This window comes from Mirounga angustirostris, unplaced genomic scaffold, assembly GCF_029215605.1.
Source record: "Mirounga angustirostris isolate CCGP_5_RB_7025 unplaced genomic scaffold, mMirAng1.0.hap1 SCAF_2, whole genome shotgun sequence".
Classification (NCBI taxonomy): Eukaryota; Metazoa; Chordata; class Mammalia; order Carnivora; family Phocidae; genus Mirounga; species Mirounga angustirostris.
Window position 1 is genome coordinate 177,492,873 of NW_026991710.1, and position 20,689 is coordinate 177,513,561.

A 20,689-nucleotide genomic window follows, 5' to 3' on the forward strand; every position below is an offset into this window, starting at 1 on the left:
TTCTTTCTCTGAAATATTTACCCTAGTAAAGTGCAATACAGGGTTTCTGAACCTCAGAATTACTGGCCCATTGAAACAAAGAATTCTTTGCTGTGCAGGAGCCATCCTTGTATGTTGCAGGAAATTTATCAGCATCTCTGGCCTCTACCCATTAGATGCTAGTAGTGCCTTCCAGTTGTAACAGCCAAAAATGTTTTCAGGCATTGCCAAATGCCCCTGGGGGCCCAAACCATCCCTGGCTGAGAACTGGTTTAGCCTGTAGTTGTTCTCTAGTTGAAGAATGCAGGTCAGGTATGTCTCCGCATGAGATCTGAAGTGTGGGCAGGATGTTTGTATTTTCTTCGTATTCCTTGAAGATGTTCTGCATTCAATATGTGTTACAGACCCTTCTCTTACCTTCCAGTTTCAAACTGGGGCCACCAATCATATCTTCATATTTCTGGTTGACTTTGAGTTATATAGTGTAGTCATTAAAAACCTAGGTTATAGAATTTTAAGAAATAGCTATAAATATCACCTCTATCACTTACTAGTGTCTCTGTGAGACACTTGCTTGATTTTCTGTTTATCTATGTCAGTATTTTCCAGTGGAAATATAATATATGCCACATTAACAGAGTAAGAAGGAACAGTGAAATTAGATTTATGATATTTTATTCAATCCAACATACCAAAAATTTATCATTTGAAAATGTAATTAATATAAAAATGACTAATGAGGTGTTTGACATTCTTCTTTTTGTATTAAGCCTTTGAAATCCAGGGTGTATTTTGTTCTTTTAGCAAATCTCAATCAGAATTAGGCACATTTCGAGTGCTCAATAACCACATGTGTCTGGTGGCTATCCAATGTGCTAATTTCCCCCACTAGTCTATGAACATCTTGAGGGCAGAGACTGTCCTACTACTTTTATATTTTAAAAAGATTATAAATTATCTTTTAAATAAATTACCCTGATTTTCCTGGGTCAAAATCTTGAGTTGTCTCTGACTTTTTTTCCTACTTTGGAAACCATTTTAGCCCTTATATAAAACATAGGAAACATTAAAGAAATCTATCTCCTCCCTTGAATGGGTTTCTTATAGAGAGAGGACAGACATGTATGGGTAACTGAAAAAAAGCAATATACAATTATTAAGTAAAACACTTTTGGCTTTCAAAACTGAATGGTTCAGGGAAAGAATAGTTTCTTCAACAAATGATGCTGGGACAACTAGATATCCACATGCAAAAGAATGATGTTGGACCCTTACCTCATGCAATATACAAAAATTAACTCAAATTTATCAAAGATCTACACTTGAGAGTTAAAACTATAAGACTCTTAAAAAGAAAACAGTTATAAATGTCTATGATCTTGGATTTGGCAATGGATGCTTAGGTATAAGACCAAAAGTACAAGCAACAACAACAAAAAAAGCTCTAGGCAAACTGGACTTAAACTTAAGACTTTTGTGCCCTATTAAGAGAGCAAAAAGACAACCCATAAAGTGGGAGAAAATATTTGCAAATCAATAGCCATTTTCTCCAAAGAAGGTCAGCACATGGCAACAAGCACATGAAAGATGCTCCAGGTCATTAGCCATCAGGAAAATGCAAATCAAAACCACAGTGAGATACCACTTCACACCCACTAGGATGGCTGTAATTAAAAAAAAAAAAAAGGAAAATAACAAATGTTGGCGAAGATGTAGAGAAATTGGAACCCCATACATTGATGGTAGAAATGTAAAATGGTGCAGCCTCTGTGAAAAACAGTTTGGCAGTTCCTTATTAAGTTAAAAATACAATCATATGACCTAGCAATGCTACTCCTAGGTATATATCCAAAAGCACTGAAAATGGGTATTTAAACAGAAACTTGTGTAAGGATGTTGATAGCCGCCGAAAAATAGCTAAATAGCTAAATACATTTCGTGAGAGCTGAAAATTATAAATGATCCAAATGTCTGCTGACAGATGGATGAATAAAATGTAGTATAATCACACAATGAAACATTATTCAGTCATAAAAAGGGAATGAAGTACTGATACATGCTACAACATGGATGAACCTTGGACCCGTTATGCTAAATGAAAGAAACCAGACACAGAAGGCCACACATGTTATGTAATTCCACTTATATGAAATATCCAGAATAGGCAAATCCATAGAGACAAAATGATTAGTGGTTTCTAGGTGCTAGGGAGCTACATAAATGGGGAGTGACTGCTTAATGGGAATGCTGGTTTCCTTTTGGGGTCATCAGAATGTTTTGGAACTACATAATGATGATGTTGGACAACACTGTGAATGTACTAAATGCTCCTGGATTATACATTTTAAAATGATTAAAATGGTGAATTTTATGTTTTGTGTATTTTACCACAATACACCCAACTGAATGACTGATAATGGTTTCAGGGGTGATGGTATCAATAAGGGCCTTTTTGAACAAGGTAAGCTTCTGAGCACAAAGAAGACGTAAAATTTGAATTTCCGGCAAAGAAGGATAAGATAAAGAAGGACTCAGATAGACAGAAGCTGAGCAGAATGGCTTGTGGGACAGTGGGGTTCATTTGGAAATGCTCTTTACATTTAAAGGAAAGTGTCCTTACATTCTGTTATCTATTACATTCTATAATTTTGATCCAAGCAGGAATTGCTTTAAAGCACAAAGTATATTTTCTTAAGAGACCAGATGTTCCCTAATTGTTAAATATAACTATCAGTAAGTAAACACAGAAAACAGGATGACATATTCTTTGGATCTTGTAATCAGATATTATGTTCTTACTGCTCTGAAGAAAAGAGGCAAATATTCCTTGGGATCACTCACAGTTCATCACTTTTTACAACATTTGTTTTACAACACGGTGTCACCGTGGAGGAGAGAGGTGGGGGCACACACAGCATATTTATTTTTTCTATATCCAGAGTGAATCCATACATTATTGTTTTAGGAACTAAATACAGGCAATTTGTTGTCAGTTTATTATTGCATTAATTAAAGTACAACCTGAAATATACAGAGTTCGAAATGCGGATTGTTAGCCGTTCCCGTGGAGATCGATAGCCTTGGGAGGTATGACTGCGGGCCCTGCCGGGGAAGCTCCGTGTGAGAGCCACGCAGGCACAGCGGAGAACTAAGACCAGCTGCTGGCTGAGTGATGAAAGGCAGCTACACAGAAGGTGTTAGGTGATGAGCATTTTAAACTGAACGGCATAGACTTGGGCCACAGGAGGCCTGGAGGTTACTCCCATGCAGAAGGTGAAGGGACGATCTTTTGAAGCTTCACTCCTTTGCCACTTTAAACTCATTTGTTTTCTCATCCCTAAACTAAGGTCATCACCTTTCACAAGTTTTCCCTACAAACTAAACAGAGACTGTCCACCTCGGCAGCTCCAAGGGGGATGTTAGACGCCACTGACCCAGCTGACTGCCACTGGCAACACACCCAAACAGAGACATCTAGATTGGGAAGAGGGCTTAGAAACCGGCTGTCGACCAGAAAGCTCACTCCGGACCCATTCTACTCCCTGGGAAAAACTGCTTCCAAAGGTGCTCCGTTTCTTAATGTCAAGGAAAGCACTGCCAAATAGAAGTTAAACTCAAGCTGTTCTTCTAAGAGACATCCAAGAATCCGATATCTAAGAAGGCCTTTTTATTATTTTTATCAATTAGTATCTCCTGGCAACCTCTGGCATTCATAGTGCTGTATAACAGAATATATCAGAGAGAACTGCATTATAATTAAAAAAAAAACACTTAAGGCCACCCTCAAAAATATTTTTATTTAATCTCTTAATCACCCATTCTTGCTATCAAAAGTAAGAAAAAGGCTAAAGGAAGGGCCACGTCTTAAATCCTTATAGTTTACTAAGGAAAGTTAAACCTAAAAAGGTGGTTGGTGTAAATGATCCTCTATTAGATTTTGAGCTCTTAGGTTAAACGTTTTGAGAAAGGAAAATAACATTCCACGTCGGCATGTTGTTGAGTATACTGATATTTTATGTAAGTTAGACACATCTTTGAAAAGGAATACGATACTAACATTTTTTCTTTCGCTTTTTCCCCTCAGACCTTGCCATTTAGATTGCTCCGTCATCCGAAGTGCCCAAATTTTACCTGCTAAAATCACAAAACTGTTTCTGAAATCTGAGTACCACCTGGTGATTCCAGAACTCTTGCTTCTCACTATAGTTTCCCTCCAGATTCTGCTGCTTATTTTCCTGTGATACTGCTATTCTATGCCATTCTGCTTTCTAGTTACTGCACTTTCTTTCTGTATTAGGAGGGGGGCTCAGGATTTAGAATCAAACAGACCTGGGTGAAATCCTATTTCTATCAGTTACTGGTGGTGTGACCTTGTGCAATCTTCTTAAATATTTGATCCTCAACTTCTTCTTTTGCAGAATGGGGAGAGTAACACTAATAGGTTTGTTAAAAGATAATGTGAAAGCCTACCACATATTACAGAGCAATGCACAGAGTAGAAACTCACTAAAATTCATTCTTCTGACCCATCAGACTGGAACTGTCCCTGTCCTGCTAAGTCGTTCAGTTGGTGCCTGATATTTTACGCAGCATCTCTGCACATAAGCCAGCTATGCTTTTTTTTAAAGAACGGTAAATGCTTAAACACAATAATCTATTTACCTTTGTGAAACCTTGTTTCTGTTATGCCTATTTTTGATTATTCCCTTGCTATTTTTCTATAATGTAACAAAGATTAAAAATTCTAGAAAAAAAAATTGACTACAATGATATTCATTAAATATGGTAAAAAGAGAACATATAAAACTAACTTTAGTTTAATGTAATGTTCCAAACCAAACTATCAACATTAATTGGTATAGAAACATTTCTTTGTACACATTTTTGCACAGGAAACTTTAAAAAAGAATTACTTAGTTGGCTAACACCATTGGAATGTCCATTTCCAATAAACAACGAGCACTCCATTTTATTGGTCTGCTAGGAATACATATATATGAAAGTAGAGTATTATAATTTGAAAAATTTATTTTAGCCTTAAAGTCTTAAAACTGGCTTCAACTGTTCGTATTTTTATATTGCTTTTAATTTTTCAGTGGTTAGTACATTTCAGTAAAAGGTGGAGAGTTTTAAATTACACAGTAAAACAGAAACAAATCAAAAGATTTCCTAAAAATGTGAAGAATGTCTGAAACCAACTCTAATAAAAAGCAAAATGTACTGAAAGTATGTGTAAGAAGCTGTTTCTTTTTTGCATTTATTTTACCCTGAATTGCCACGATCAGATTATGTAATTTTTGGAGTGACTCTGCGTTCTGAGGGTGTATAAAATAACTGGCACACAAACAACTTTTTTTTTTTTTTAATAAAAACATTTGGGATCTTTTGATTAGAAGTTATTTAGTATTTCACATAAAGTCTTTCCATCTAATACCTCACAATTTTAAAGTGTGGTGGTCATTAGAGCCCGAGGTTTTTTACTGGGCGTATGTCATATATCACATTTGTCCTTCACCACCTTCTGGAAGACAGAGATGTCTATATGGCTTGCACTGGCAAATAGGGCATTTCTAAGGAGAGGTCTTTAAGAGCTAACCATGGAAAAATTATAGGAAAATATGCTGCATACTCGAATGTGCATGACAGGGTGAATGGAATGTAGAATATAAGAAATGTGAGGAAGCTGGTAAAGCAGTGGTCAAGATTATGGAGACATTCAGTGCCAAGCAGAAGCATTTGAACTTTATTTTAAAAACAGTGGAGGAAGGTCTGTGAGCAGAAAAATGAAGTGACTAGAGCTGGGGTATAGTAGAGGCTGGAAAGATTTGAGGTGCATGCTAGAAAAAGCCTAAGCACAAAAAGTAATCGTGATGGACCATTAAGGGTGATTCTGGTGGCAGAAAGAAAAAAGAAAAGAGAAGTAGGCTCACATCAGACACTGAAGCTTCCAGCACTTTGATCTTGGACTTTTGAGCTTCCAGCACCAGGAGAAATAAATGTTTGTTGTTTAAGCCAAACAAAACAGAACAAAACAAAACAAGAAGTTACTTAGAGCCAGGTGAATGCAAGAAATACTCATTTACTCTTCCGAGGAGGCTGAAATTCTTTGGGGAAATTAAATTTGTTTGCTCTATAAAGCAACCATGCAGCTTTTATAAAAATAGTGAACCTTCTATAAAAACAATGAGTATCTTGGTTTTTTGAGACATGTACATGAAACCAGTCTATTTTCTAGAGGATCTCATTGTCCACAAGCAGATTTCAGTCCTGTTGGTCAAACAGCTTATCTATGAAATAGCTGGCCCCTAAATCTCATTAATTTTTTGTTTCTCTGCTGTTGTTGGGGGTATGTAAAATTCTTTGCAAAGTGAGAACAAATGGTGCAGACTCATCTGTTTATGAAGGACAACTAAGTAGTATTTGAGAGCTACAAATGCCAGTGACATTAATTTCAGAAAAATATCCATGATTGTTTATGGGGAAGGGCAGGCTCAGACAGGTTTTGACATGTGTAGCCCTGTCTGGCAAAACTTGGACATGGGGCGAGGAGCCTGAAGTGGTAGTCAAAGGTGAATTCTATTCTGGGAAGGTTCTGATTTGTTTTTCCTGCACTGCCCACATCCTTACTCAAGGAGCTGCTTCCTCCTAAACAGTATTTCCTCACCTCCCCCAATAATAGCACAGGACAGGGTGTACAGTAAAGGTGAGACAGGGCGGTATCCATAGGAGTGAGTGCTTATATGTTTTCTCTCCTCCTGCTACTTCTATGATAGCTACTCCTCCCAGGGTGAATGGCCAAGTTACTTAGCCCATCATAGTATTATACATTAAGTAAGTTAACCTCCAAGGACAAAACCAAAAGGAATTTTGTAGGTGATTACAGAAGATGGGCTCTTGGATTAGGGCCTCTGTCATTCTTTTCTTTGATAGGTTTTCAATGAGTTTTCCTATGAAAGGCCAATCTGAAGAATTCTTGGAGAGCCCAGCCACTTAATCTCAAGGAATTAAAAGTCTGTTGCATAGGTTGCATGGGGCTGAAGTGTCTGTTTCTTTTATACCTCTCTGTGACTTTAAATAGAAAGCTGATATTCTTATGTAAAGTTGGGAGTTCTGCCTTTAAGAAAATCATACTTCTTTTGCAAAGTGGCTCTTAACTAAGAGCAAGTTTCCCCTGGATTGCTGAAGTAGCCCTAAGACGCTTTCAAAGGCTTCCTTCCTCAGGCACTCCAACCAATGTCATCATCACATTTACATTTGAAGATTTCCCAGACATGGTAAGTCAGATTTGTCTAGCAGAGTTCAGGAAGGAATGTGAACAATCTGGCTGTCACCTACAAGCAGAGGGCAAACATTTCATTCGCTCCTTTCCCCCTGCACAGGTATTTCTGATCTCACCACTGGTTGAAAGGGAGCTAAAAACTCTAAATTAAGTGTACAGCACATAGAAGGTGAGATTTCCATGTCTAAGGGTCCATTTTTGGCAAAAAACACCCCCCCCAAAAAATGGAGACTTCCTTTTTTTTTCCACCATTGGAAAATTGTTATTTTTCCAAAAATATATTAATCAATTTGAATGTGACACTCTTGGTTAGTATTAATTTTAATTTATATTTTTAGTTTTCTCTGGGAAATTAAAGGTATTTTCACATATGCTTTCATATTCTGGTAGACACAGAAATTAGTGTTTCTTACATGACAGTGAGCAGCACATAGATTTATATAGCACTTTATAATCCAAAGAGATCTGCCCTACTGTTTTATTTAATATTCATAACTGTCAATAGACTGACTAAACTTGACTCAGAGAGCAGTTACCCTTTCCCACAGTGGACCGCACAATCTGCTTGCGTGGTCAGGCTCAGAACTTAAATTCTGGAAGTGTGAACTTTGCTTCCCAAGCCACCAGTCTGTCCTTTGGGGAAGATGCTAATGGCATCTCTTGAAAGTCACAAAAATATGGCAATCGTAGGTTCTAGATTTTCCAGGATGGTCTATATATACAATATTCTCTATTGTCAGACCATGGGACCTGTCTCATTTCAGAGGATATTTTTCTTTATGTGGATGGAAACTATTTGATTTTCTGCCGTTAATATAACTTTAGAGTTCCTCTTGGCTCTGGAACCTTGGCAACCCTGGAAAATGCTTGGGCATTGATCTGAGGAAAGATCCTGGTCTACTTTAGTAGATTGTTCTAGGTATAGACTTGATTGCTTCTGAACCTCCTTCAAGTGGTTTGAATCAGTCTTGGGTATAGACTAAACTGGAACTCCATGGACTAATGCTGTGAAATGGTAATCTCCATTACAACTGTGGCAGAAAATTGGGCTCAAATGAAAAATAGTTCATAAGTACTCTGTGTAGTCTATGGGGGACGGGGAACGGGACTGCCTACTGAGCCTAATCCGTATCACCTGCTTGCTTTAGCGATAATATTAACAAAAACAACTCCTCCTACTTTTACATACAGCCACACGTGATGACCAGCAATAAGACCTGCAATACCATGTCATTATTGCTACCTCCTACTCGGATACCAGAAGATCATATCTTTTCTTATGCTCTTCCCCCCTTGTATTTAGGTCCCAACCCCTATCATCTGAGAGATCATGCAGCAGAAACCTACAGGCCACACAGGCCAGGAATAGGAATCTTAGTGGATTTCCTAGATGAAGAAGATAAAACTGGGAGAAGCTTGTGGATTGCCTAAGGTCACACAGCAAGTTAACTGTGGAGTAGTGTGTACTATTCTCAGGAGTATATGCATCACTGCTGGATAAAAACTCAAGATATATCCTCTATGGTTGTACTGTGTTCCCAACAGCAGTGTGCACGGTCAGGGGAAAAGACCTATGTGTTGCAAGACAGGATAAAAGTTCAAGTTTTTTGGATGTTTCATATCATGTGATTATAACTATGGCTAATTTATCGCAACAGAGACAGTTGTTTTACTTCTCATCTCATATTCAGATAGCACATACAAATGTGCATAGTCAAAAAAATCATTTGTACAACTGGTTTGATGGCTTTTGTATTGTGTTTAATGAACTTTGGCCTGAATATTTTCACATTTATGTAGCTGGTGTTTAGGTTGGATTTAGTCTTAAGTGTGACAAAATACTTGACTAAATGTCTCCACCCCTTTTCCCTTCCCCTATGTTTTTTTTATTAGTAAACAGGATAACTGTAATATTTCACAGAGTTGATTACAACAATTATGTATATCATGATACTTTGTAAACTCTAACTGTGTATACAAACATGAATAATTACTGTTGCAACAAAACTAAAATGGCCATGGTAACTTTACTTACTAAGTTCTTGTTCTAATATTATTAGTTTTTTTTTCACTTTGATTTTGTATATTTGGCAAGAAGAGGATTCTGAAATAGACTTTATTTCCTCTGTTGTGACTCATGATTCCTTTTTAAGGAGTCTCCTACTCAAATAAACAGGAAATGCACAATTCCCAGAGAGCATTTAAGTAAAATTAAAAAGAGAGATTTTGAAAATCATGTATTTGATAAAGGATTTGTACCTAGAATACATGAAGGACTTATAACTCAATAATAAATAGACAAATAACCCAATTAAAAAATGAGCAAATGATCTGAATGGACATTTCTTCAGGGAAGACATATAAATAGCCAATAAGCACTACAAGTTGCTCAACAGCATTAGCCATGCATAGAGAATGGGAAATACAAATCAAAACTGCAAAAAGATACTACTTCGTACCACAGGATGGCTATAATAATAATAAAAAAAAGAAGACAGTAACAAGTATTGGTGAGGATGTAAAGGAAATGGAACCCTCATAACATTGCTGGCGAGAATGTAAAATGGTGGTGTTGCTTTGGAAAACAGCCTTGCAGCTCCTCAAAAGACTAAATAGAGCTACCATATGACACAGGAACTCCACCCCTAGGTATAGACGCAAGAGAAATGAAAAGTTATGTACACACAACTTGTACATGAATGTTCACAGCAACATTAATCATAATAGCTAAAAAGCAGAAACCACCCAGATGTCCACCAACTGATAAATCAATAAATCTAATATATACATACAATGGAGTATTGTTTGGCAATAAAAAGAAATAAAGTACTGACACATGCTACAACATTAGGAACCTTGAAAACATTATACTAAGTGAAAGAAGCCAGTCATCAAGGACCATAGATTGGATAATTTCATTTATATGAAATACTCAGAATAGGCAAATCCACAGAAACTGAAAATAGATTAATGGTTGCCTAGGACTGAGGGTGGGGGAGGTTTGGGGGAAAAAGGAGAGTGACAACTAATGGGTACAGTTTCTTCCTTCCTTCCTTCGTTCCTTCGTTCCTTCGTTCCTCCTTCCTTCCTTCCTTCCTTTTCTTCCTTCCTTTCTTTCTTTCTTTCTTTTCTTTCTTTTTCTTTCATCCTTCCTTCCTTCCTTTCTTTCTCTTTCTTCTTTCTTTTTCTTTCGTTCTTCCTTTCTTCCTTCCTTCCTTTTCTCTCTCTCTCTCACTTTATCTTTTCCCCCAGTTTTATTTAGAAATAATTGACTTATAACATTGCACGAGTTTAAGGTATACAGTGTGTCAATGTCACATAGGGTTTCTTTTGGGAGTGATGAAATGTTCCCAAATTTCACAACTCTGTGAATATACTAAGAAGTATTGAATTGTACACTTTAAATGGGTGAATTGTAGTATGTGAACTCTATCTTAGTAGAGCTATTGAGAGAATGAGAGAGAAAAGGCAAGAAAGAGAGAGAATCCCTTTTCCTGGATTCAGAAGTTTACATGACATTTCCTTAATGAAAACTGTTAACTTCACAAGATGCATGAGCTCAGAGGCTCTCTACCTCCAGACTCGTAAAGAGAACTTGTCCCCTGAAAACTAATGATAAATACTGAAAGTGTTCATTTCCCTCAAATTGGTGACCTGCACTTATTAGGAACATTTATATCTTAGACCAGATGGATTAGTAAAATAAATTCGGTCCCATGTGGACCAAAGAACCTAATGGCCAAAAGCTTTGATGTTGTCAAACAACTAACCAAATAACACGTTGGATAAAAAGAAAACAGATGTACAGACACCACTGACAGAGGCTTTGATCTCTACTGTGGTGGCTGCACGGTCATAAAGGACACTGGAAACTTTGTTGCTCTTCCTAATGAGCCCTCCGTGCTTTATTAGGTTCACTGATTTCATGCACACCAAACAGGCGGGAAACAGCATTGCTTTCTAAGAAAGGACTTTGATGTTTTACTCATACTAGCCAATAAACGATTCTTGCACTCTCAGCCAGTAAATAGTGATTATAGGATATCTTCAAAAATATGATATTCAGTCTTTGCTGGTGTGAACAGACAGCATACCAGAAAGGGTCACAGCCAAGAGTGAAGAACACCTTGGAAATCCTAATCAGACTCATGCAGCAATTTGTTCTTACTAGTTTATTGCATTTTTTTAAACTTAAAAGTCATTGCCTGTCTGTCTGTCTTATGATAATGGCAATTTTAAACGTAAACTGTAAAGCAAGATTAGGTTGCAAAACATCTAGGAGAGCTGATGCCGCTCCTCTTTTTGGTTTTAGCACTTGGTGAGCTGAGGGGAGATAGGCTGCCTAAATGGAGTGTATGTCAAGGTGGCTTCGATCCAGAGACAGACAGCATTTTCAGGATGACTTTTTGAAGGAATTCATGCCTAAGGATTTGGGCATTTGCCACTTTGTTTGTGGTGTGGAAAAGGGAAGGGGGGGTGGGTCAGAGCAGGGAGAGGAAAGGGACCTTCCTAATCTGGGCCAGTGTACTAAGTACAGGAGAAAGTGGGGCTAGCCTTTGCAGAACGAGTATACTTTACAAATCAGTGCCTGGACTTCAAGTTCTTTAAATTCTTGGTTTTATTGCTAGTCCTCAATGTTCTTTTAAATCCTGATAGGAAGATGAAAAAAATCAAGTGAGGATTTTTATCCTGCCATTTCATGTTTAATGCTTCCCATGTATCACCAAAGAGCACTAGCCTAGGGGTCAAAGGAATTTGGTCAGGATCCTGGATTCACCATTGACTACTGTGTACATTTGGGCAAATTCCTCAACCTTCTCAATCTTCTGTGACCTCATTTATTAAAGGAGATGATCTCTAAATTTTCTGTTCCTGTATATTTTAAATATTAAAAAAAAAGGATACAGATCAGTTATTACTTCCTAATTTACAAAAGGAATCTCTGTTCCTTGTAGAAAATTTAGAAAACAGAGATAAGCAAAGAGTTGGAAATTTCTTTTAGTTTTATTGGTCCTCAGTCCTCTACAATCTTGTATACTTCCAGCTAAAGGTTGATAGAGCAGGGAGATACAGCAGTAATCTGGCCCAACCTCTTATTTAACAGATGAGGAGACCAGATAGGATTTGTCCAAGGTCACAACATACTTTATGGACCACATCACTGTGCTCTAATTACTTTAAAATGTCTTGTCCTCTAATTGTTTGCAAATGGAATTTTTTTATCTTCACCTCGAAAGCTCTCACCAAAAGTATTAACTGTGAACGATGATTTTTTTTTAAAGATTTTATTTATTTATTTGAGACAGAGAGAATGAGAGACAGAGAGCATGAGAGGGAGGAGGGTCAGAGGGAGAAGCAGGCTCCCCGCCGAGCAGGGAGCCCGATGCGGGACTCGATCCCGGGACTCCAGGATCACGACCTGAGCCGAAGGCAGTCGCTTAACCAACTGAGCCACCCAGGCGCCCCGAACCATGATTTTTAATATGCAGATACACTGAGTTGCATTTTCTTTACAAAGGGAACCTTTGTGGACTTTTTTTATAGGCTGCTATGTCCAAATGTTGGTGTCTCCAGAAAACAAATAACCCAAGAATCCTGCAAATCTGGCACATCCCATTTAGCCCACTGTGTTTACTTTTGTTCACTCTAAGACCATCACAATGGCCCTTCTTGGGTCCTTCGTTCTTTGGTCAGTGTGGTAACAGCTGTTCTCCTATGAAAAGAGGTGGCCCCATTGCATTCAGCCATTGATATCTACAGCAGACATCGTATTGGGTTAGGGATGAAATAGTATCATGAGAGGAAAGAGCCAAGCATGCAGGGTGGAGGAATATAGACCGTCCCAGACCAGTAGATGCTGAAGCTGGGATGGGCTACAATGCATGCGGGCAGCTTAGGATTCCATCAGCCATACAGACGAAGTAAATATGTAGTCATTCTTATTTCTTTGCTAGTCCAACCTGATGATTTAACTAGAATCTTAGTGTGTGAGGAAAGCCATGGCTGAAAAGCTGCCCCCCGTTACCCATATTTGTTTCAAGTGACATGAATATTGCCTTGGCACTTGCAAGAGACTTATGTCTCTACCTCATCAGTTTTGGAATTTTAAATGCAAGTACAAGTTAGTTCATGCATAAAATGTCATATTGTATTAAACAAAATTCTTAGAAATAGCTATTTATCTCATTACATTGTCTCCTTCGTGATAGGTGAAGCTTTTTTTTTTTTTAACATAAAGGAAATAAAGGTCTTTCCTTTACTGGTTCTGTTTATTTGTCTGCTTTCTCTGAAGGAACAACAATATTTTGGGAGAAATAATGGCATACTAAGCAAAACAAAGTATTAAAATACAGTATTTATTTACTATATGTATTTATATGCATATGTATTAATACTATATGTATTTATTTATATGTATATGTATTAATATTCTATGTATTATAGTATATATTTACACTTTTGACTACTCCTAAATAGGAACTTTACAACCTGGTTTACTTTGGTTACAGCCCATGGCCATCGTTAGCCTCATTTCAGACAGATACTCTTAATTTTAGCTGAGAGAAATTTCAATACATTTAAAGATGTTTTATTTTTTTTCTAACAGTTCAATTTTTTTTCTCAAAAAAACCCCCAAGATATTTTAAAGACTGAATATTATTTTTAATATTTGATTTGGATCACAGAGTATATTCCACAGAGAGAAACTGCATAGGATAAGAATGTACTCCACAGGAATTTCAAATAAAGGTCCTCTAATCTCACAATCAATATGCACCTCATCTTCTATCACATTGCTTCAGTTTCAATAAAATATTTCAGCACATGAATGAAAGTGGCATAATTTGGCCTGTCCTCTGGATATTTTGTCAATACAATGTTTTGATACTTGGGACACGCCTGACTTGTTCATTTTCATCCAGCTGTCTGGTATTAAATAAATACAACCTTCATGTGCCATAAATCCTTAGAGTAAGAGTCTTGAATTGAGGATCTGGTTGCAGGGAGATGAATTCTATTGTTGATCGTCTATCTCTGAGGCTAACATGATAACACTGAATGCCTCAGAAGTTTCACTCAAAAGCTATAATAAGTACTGTTTCCTTTCTTTATTATGGATCAGGCTGTAGTTATTTTTCATACAACTTATTTGTCTTCAATGTAGTTAACTCTAAACTAGATACTGGGCCCTCATCCATTAGATGAAGACAAATGCAAGTTCCAACAAAACATTTAGTTTGTAGCCATGTAATGTAGGTCTATTTCAAGCCTATCTCCCCTTTACATAAGCATCCAAGTCTAATTCTAGTTAGCATCCTGAAATCAGCCTTAATTAGTATTTATATTTTAGCTACATTGTTAACTTAAGAAAACACACTTAGCCTATGAAGAAAAGTTCTGGACATATGGAAATCCAAAGACAATATTAAAAATGAAGAGAATTGTTTCTTAGCACTACCATCTTAGAGCAAAGGAGTCTAGCCAGGATAATATCTGTTAAGTGATAAAACACCTTTGCTCGATTTCTTTTCTAAACATCTGCCTTAGGGGCGCCTGGGTGGCTCAGTCGGTTGAGCGACTGCCTTTGGCTCAGGTCATGATCCTGGAGTCCCGGGATCGAGTCCCACATCGGGCTCCCTGCTCGGCGGGGAGTCTGCTTCTCCCTCTGACCCTCCTCCCTCTCATTCTCTCTGTCTCAAATAAATAAATAAAATCTTAAAAAAATAAAAATAAAAAAATAAACATCTGCCTTAGGTTCCACTTAAAACAATGGTGCTCGGCAGTTACACTTGTCAATTAACGCTGGAGAGCTGTATGGGTTACATTTTGAGGCCACACTGAGCAAGATAAAACACACAAATGCTGAAAAGTTGAATCTTGGTGGGGGGAGGCTGCTTTGGCGTGGAATCTTGGCAAAGAAAAGAGAGATTTATCTTAAAAAACCCAAACCCAAACAACTGATTTGTAAATAAGGTATTTGAAAAGAAGGCAAACCAGAAGATATTTTGAACTCCTTAGTAAAGGTATGGATAGGCAAGGCTGAATTCTGGGGCCTTGACAAGCCTTGTCTATGAAGTTTTGCTCTTATTCTGCTTTTTTCAGGGAAGGAAAGAGAAAGGAAAGGTCATTCCCAGAGTGTCAGCTGAGTTCTAGCCACTGCAGTCAGTGGTTTACCAGTTGTCTCCTTTAAACACAATTACCATTCTATAAATGAAATATTATTATTCCTATCTTTGCAATGAACAACAAAACTGAGATCCAGGAAAGTTAAGTACCTTGCCAGGACACCCAGCTATTAAACTGCATGGACAGAATTTGAACTCAACTTTTCTTTACTCCGAACCCCATGCTCTATGGCCTATGGCGAGATCCCTCTCAGGACTCATTTGCACTACGTGGGTAGGACAATATGTAATCATTGCACATGTTCTACCAAAAGTGACCATTACCATGGTATATTAATTTTAACAGGTAAGGTTTAGCAAATTTATGCAATAAAAAGAGGCATTTTGAAAATGGAGTAATTTGTGTACTTTTAACATTTGCTTCATCATATTTGCCAGATGTTTCCCCAAAGAAAAACCAGTTGTTTAAAGCATACAAGTAAGTTGTATAGAAGCATATAATACATTCATTAACAGCCAATTAATTGACAATGGCTGTTATATTCTGGTCATTTTAGTGTGGTAGGGTTGTACCCAATAATTTAATAATGGAAGCATGTTGAGTTTTCTTGCATTTTTATAAGGATGTCCATTTAATAATGAAGCAGTAAAAGAAACAGGTATACTTCATCTTTTACTCCAATTTTATGGGTGAAAATGAAGTATCTAATGTCTTTTGGATTGTGGAGTCCCATTCAATGGGCCACGGATGGTGGTGGCCTTATTTATATTTGCAAAAAAAGATAGGTAAAAGCTGGGTCTAAAAGCAGTACTTTTTTTCATGTGGGATATAGAAGCAAAAAGGAGAGAGAACACATTGCATTTCCAAGGTGTAAGGCTAAAAAATTTGCATATTCAGTATCTCTAATCTTTATCATTTTTCATTTTCACAGAGTGACAAATTTCTTTAGTCTGTTATTCTAAATCCACGTATAAAAATAGCTATTCTGAGGATAATTTGTGTCAGTTTTCTTGTGCAGTAGAAATAGATGAGATACTGAAGGACAGATCCTCCTGAACTAAAATTTAAAAATAATTAATCCACAGGATAACGAGAGGTTTTGTTTAGATGAAAGGTAATTAAACCTGCTCCCAGAAATCACCCTCATAGAGGACATTTCCTAAGAAATGGAGCCAGATGGCTCATCATCACCCACCAGGCCACAGTAATAAGTTAATTTGGACAAATTGCCACATACACACTCAGCCTTGGCGACCTTTAATTTCTAACAGCTTTAAAAGCATCCATTAAAGTAAAATAGAGAAGAAAGAACTATAAATAGCTGACAGTCTTCAGAAGGACTGTTTGAAGATTAGAACTTTTGGTACTTATTATACAAAACCTTAATAGTAGGAGGAAGGAAGAAGCAGTAAAACGTAAAGTGAAATTAAAAAAAAAAAACCCTGCAATTAAGGTTATTACCTATTTTCTGAAGTTAATGTGGAGCCCATTTTTGAAATTCTGAATAATTTATTTGTAGTAAATCTAAAATACATTCTGTGAACACAAAACATAGAAAATCATGTAAAATATAGAAATAACTAAGAGAATGCCAAAGACAGCATCAGCATAAAATGTTGCAAGATCAAGGCTCATCAACCTTTCTTTGGATATGCTCTCTTTAAATCTCATCCACTTTTCCAACACTTACTGTTACAGATTTTGATTTTCTATAAACTTCACGGGTTATAGTTACTAGTGCAATTCTTTTTAACAATCTTAGTTGAGGTGATTGTCTGACATCAGTGAATGGCGTTATTGTAGAGTTATCTCAACTAATGGAAGATATGATTACAAGATTCTGTCTGCTCCTCTTTGTAAAGTGATGTTAAAAACAGAATTAAGGGGCGCCTGGGTGGCTCAGTTGGTTGAGCAACTGCCTTCGGCTCAGGTCATGATCCTGCAGTCCCAGGATCAAGTCCCGCATCGGGCCCCTGCTCGGCAGGGAGTCTGCTTCTCCCTCTGACCCTCCCCCGTCTCATGTGCTCTCTCTCTCTCAAATAAATGAATAAATAAAATCTTAAAAAAAAAAAAAAACAGAATTAGAACTTAAAATCTCGGACCCACTAATTAGCCTGTCAGCCTTGTCATACAGTTGTTTTACTCACATCCATAGGAAATTGCCTACAATCATGTCGACAGTGAACAAAAGAAAAATGGTAATTTGTTGGAGTATACCAAACCATAGATTCTTGGATTCCTTTAAAAAAATTATTAAACTTGGGCGCCTGGGTGGCTCAGTTGGTTAAGCAACTGCCTTCGGCTCAGGTCATGATCCCAGGCTCCTGGGATCGAGTCCCACATCGGGCTCCCTCCTCGAGGGGAAGCCTGCTTCTCCCTCTCCCACTCCCGCTGCTTGTGTTCCTGCTCTCGCTGTCTCTGTCTCTGTCAAATAAATAAATAAAATCTTTAAAAAAAAATTATTAAACTCTAACAATCTTCCTGTTACAACTCTGAGAGAAGTAAATCTTATTGTACTCGCTTTGGAGATGGATGGAGCCAAAAGAATAAATTAGGAATATTTATGATAAATTGTGTGCGGTGCAAGGAAAATCACTTTTTTTTTTTAAGATTTTATTTATTTTTATTTGAGAGAGAGAGAATGAGAGAGAGGGAGTCCATGAGAGGGGGGAGGGTCAGAGGGAGAAGCAGACTCCCCACTGAGCAGGGAGCCCGATGCGGGTCTCGATCCAGGGACTCCAGGATCATGACCTGAGCCGAAGGCAGTCGCTTAACTGACTGAGCCACCCAGGCGCCCCCGGAAAATCACTTTTTATTCCGAAAAGCTTATCGAAACCAATGCAACTTGAGATCAATATTATGAGATTATCTCTACCTAAAAGGATTTACTGCTTCCCCAGGTGAAATGTTAAGTGCAGGGAAAAAACAAAGCCATGGTAGATGTTTCTGACTTCTGAGTCAGAGGGAAAGAGGAGACATGGTAGCTTCTGAAAATAATTTGACATTTCTAAAACAAGAAATAAAATACAAACCATTGCACCTTTTCAGATTTCAATTTTCTCTCTGTGAAGTGAAAAGACTGATTGTTTAGATGGCTACGAAGTCCCTTTCAACCCTGGTCTTTTATGATGATACACAAATTATTCTCACACAGCAGTCCTTAGATGCCGTTAGTTGTTTTGAAAGGAGAGAATGAAGCTTTCCACTGCTCTGTCTCCCTAGCATTTTGCTGGCCTTTCTGACCACAAGGTTGCACATCTCTTCCTGCATTATAATTGATTATTTTTAAACAGTAAGAACCTAATGCATCTATTGAAAGAATAAATGAATAAGTGAAGGAATCATGAACAGGTAAAAATGCTTCCTTCTGACATCCTTTTGAGTAAGTTAATAAATATTGGGCAGCTCTGTGCTCCTAAAAATTTCATTTGCAGTTATCTTCATTTTTACCCCATATCAAGTTCTGTGTGTGTGTTTGTGTATAAATATACATATGTTAACACATGCATTTATATTGGTAGTCAGATGTATTTTTATATTTTTAAAGGAAATCTTAAAAAGAAATCTATATAGACTCTGTGATAAAAGAAAACTAAAATCTCCCAGCTCGCTAAACTAATTTTGATCATCTTTCCTTTCCCTATGTTATACTTGAACCTTGCTAACCCACACAAAACCATAAATTGGGAAAAGGTGCCCTCTCAGGAGACACTGCCCCGTAGGTGTGTGGCTTAGTGAGGTATCAGTACCTTTTAACAAATTAGAAAAAGGCCTCCCTTCTTCAGCTGGAGCTGTCTCCCCCCCAGGGCTTAGAGACCCAGGGACAGGCTGGACTCCTGCTCCCAGGTGTCCTCTTGGCTGAGAGCCCCTGAGCTGGGCATATCCTGCCCAACTGTGGCTCTGGGTTACACAGTTAGCAAAGGGAATCGGCCTAATTTCCAGGAAGCTCGTAAAAGTCATTCCTCCCCAATGAGGTACATGTCCTTTGAGGTGTTTTTTCAGGAGGGGCATGTACTTACTTTGGAACGATCAGAAGCTGAGCAAGGCATCTGCTGAGCCTCGCGTGTGCATTGCACTTTGTCGGGTGGTAGGGCAGCGTATGATTAAGTTAAGACAGGTCCCTGCCTTCAGAGCGCAGTCTAGTCGGAATGTCAGAACAAAACCAGGCAATGTGGTATGATCTGGAAGTCAGTTTCTGAATATACAGCCATTTGGTTTTTCTCTTTTTATATAAAAAGGAGATCGGGCAGGAGGATTTGGGGTGTTATCTACCTAGGGTAATAGGTTTTGTAATCTCTAGTCTGCAAGAACAACTTGCAAATGTTTTATCTACTGCTCACTGTGAAGAAACAACTACAAGAGTTACATGCAACTGGCTGGGAGGCTTCTTAACATCACTTCACATAGTATCAAATCAGTGGTGAAGACCAGGGTGAACATTACAGGGGAAAGGGATTGCTACAGATGTGTGTGGAATAGAGGGGAATCCAAAATAACTGAAGCCAGGTGCTGATGTTGGGTTATACCGCCAGAACCTCAGGTAAGGGCAAGATCAGACTGGGGTCCGGCACGCCATGCTCTGCAACTGACCACACGCTTGTAGCTGCCAAATGATTTGGTATCATTTGGGGATGTGAGCTGGATCTGTAGCTGCAAAGCAGGCTTCTTCAGTGTGAAATGTTCGGGGACTGAATCCAGCATCCTGGCCAACATTATACCACGCTCTTAGGACCCAACAAAACAATTAACCAACTCAGACGCACAATCACACTCACGCACGGGCACAGAGCTCAAGAGGGAAACGATCCTGATATGTAATCTCTGGCCTGTGCTATGTTCTCCTACTTCAAAGGGGAACCCAGCGAAGGGAAGTATTAGAAATGGGAAGTTTTCCAGAAGAGGAGTGTTAAAAAATCAACTCCTATAGAACTGTAACCCAGCGAGAAAATGTTCTCCTCAAACAACACCACCATTTACAAAGCGGCTTGAAGTCAGTCAGAGAGAACGCAGAGTTTGGGAGGCGAGCCAAGGATCCTGCATTTCTGTGATGCTTGTTCTCGTGCCAGTGATAAACATTAGTGCATCCCTTCGGCCCTCAGCCTCTGGAGAGCCATCTAAGGGGCCGCAGTACCCCCTGAACATAAATAATCTTCATCTTCAAATGGACAGTAGATGCATGGGAACAAGATTAGGGCGACTTTTTTTTTTTTCTTTTTTCCTGAGCTCTTTATGGAAACTTCCAAAGGAACAAACTGCAGCCTACTATGGAAGTTTCACTTTGAGTAATGTCTCTGGAGACCAGGG

General features: G+C 38.1%; 1 protein-coding gene across 4 annotated transcripts in view; it reads right to left on the reverse strand.

Moving 5' to 3' along the window:
- Positions 1 to 20,689, reverse strand: part of DLC1 (DLC1 Rho GTPase activating protein) — a 424,683-nt gene that overhangs the window by 118,473 nt on the left and 285,521 nt on the right. The window contains exon 6 of one of the 4 annotated variants that reach the window (XM_045879754.3): positions 1 to 20,689. This exon is cut by the window's right edge and continues 22,448 nt beyond it. The exons of the other annotated variants lie outside the window; for them this stretch is intronic. The gene's annotated coding sequence lies outside the window, so the exon portion shown is untranslated. 4 annotated transcript variants of the gene reach the window in all.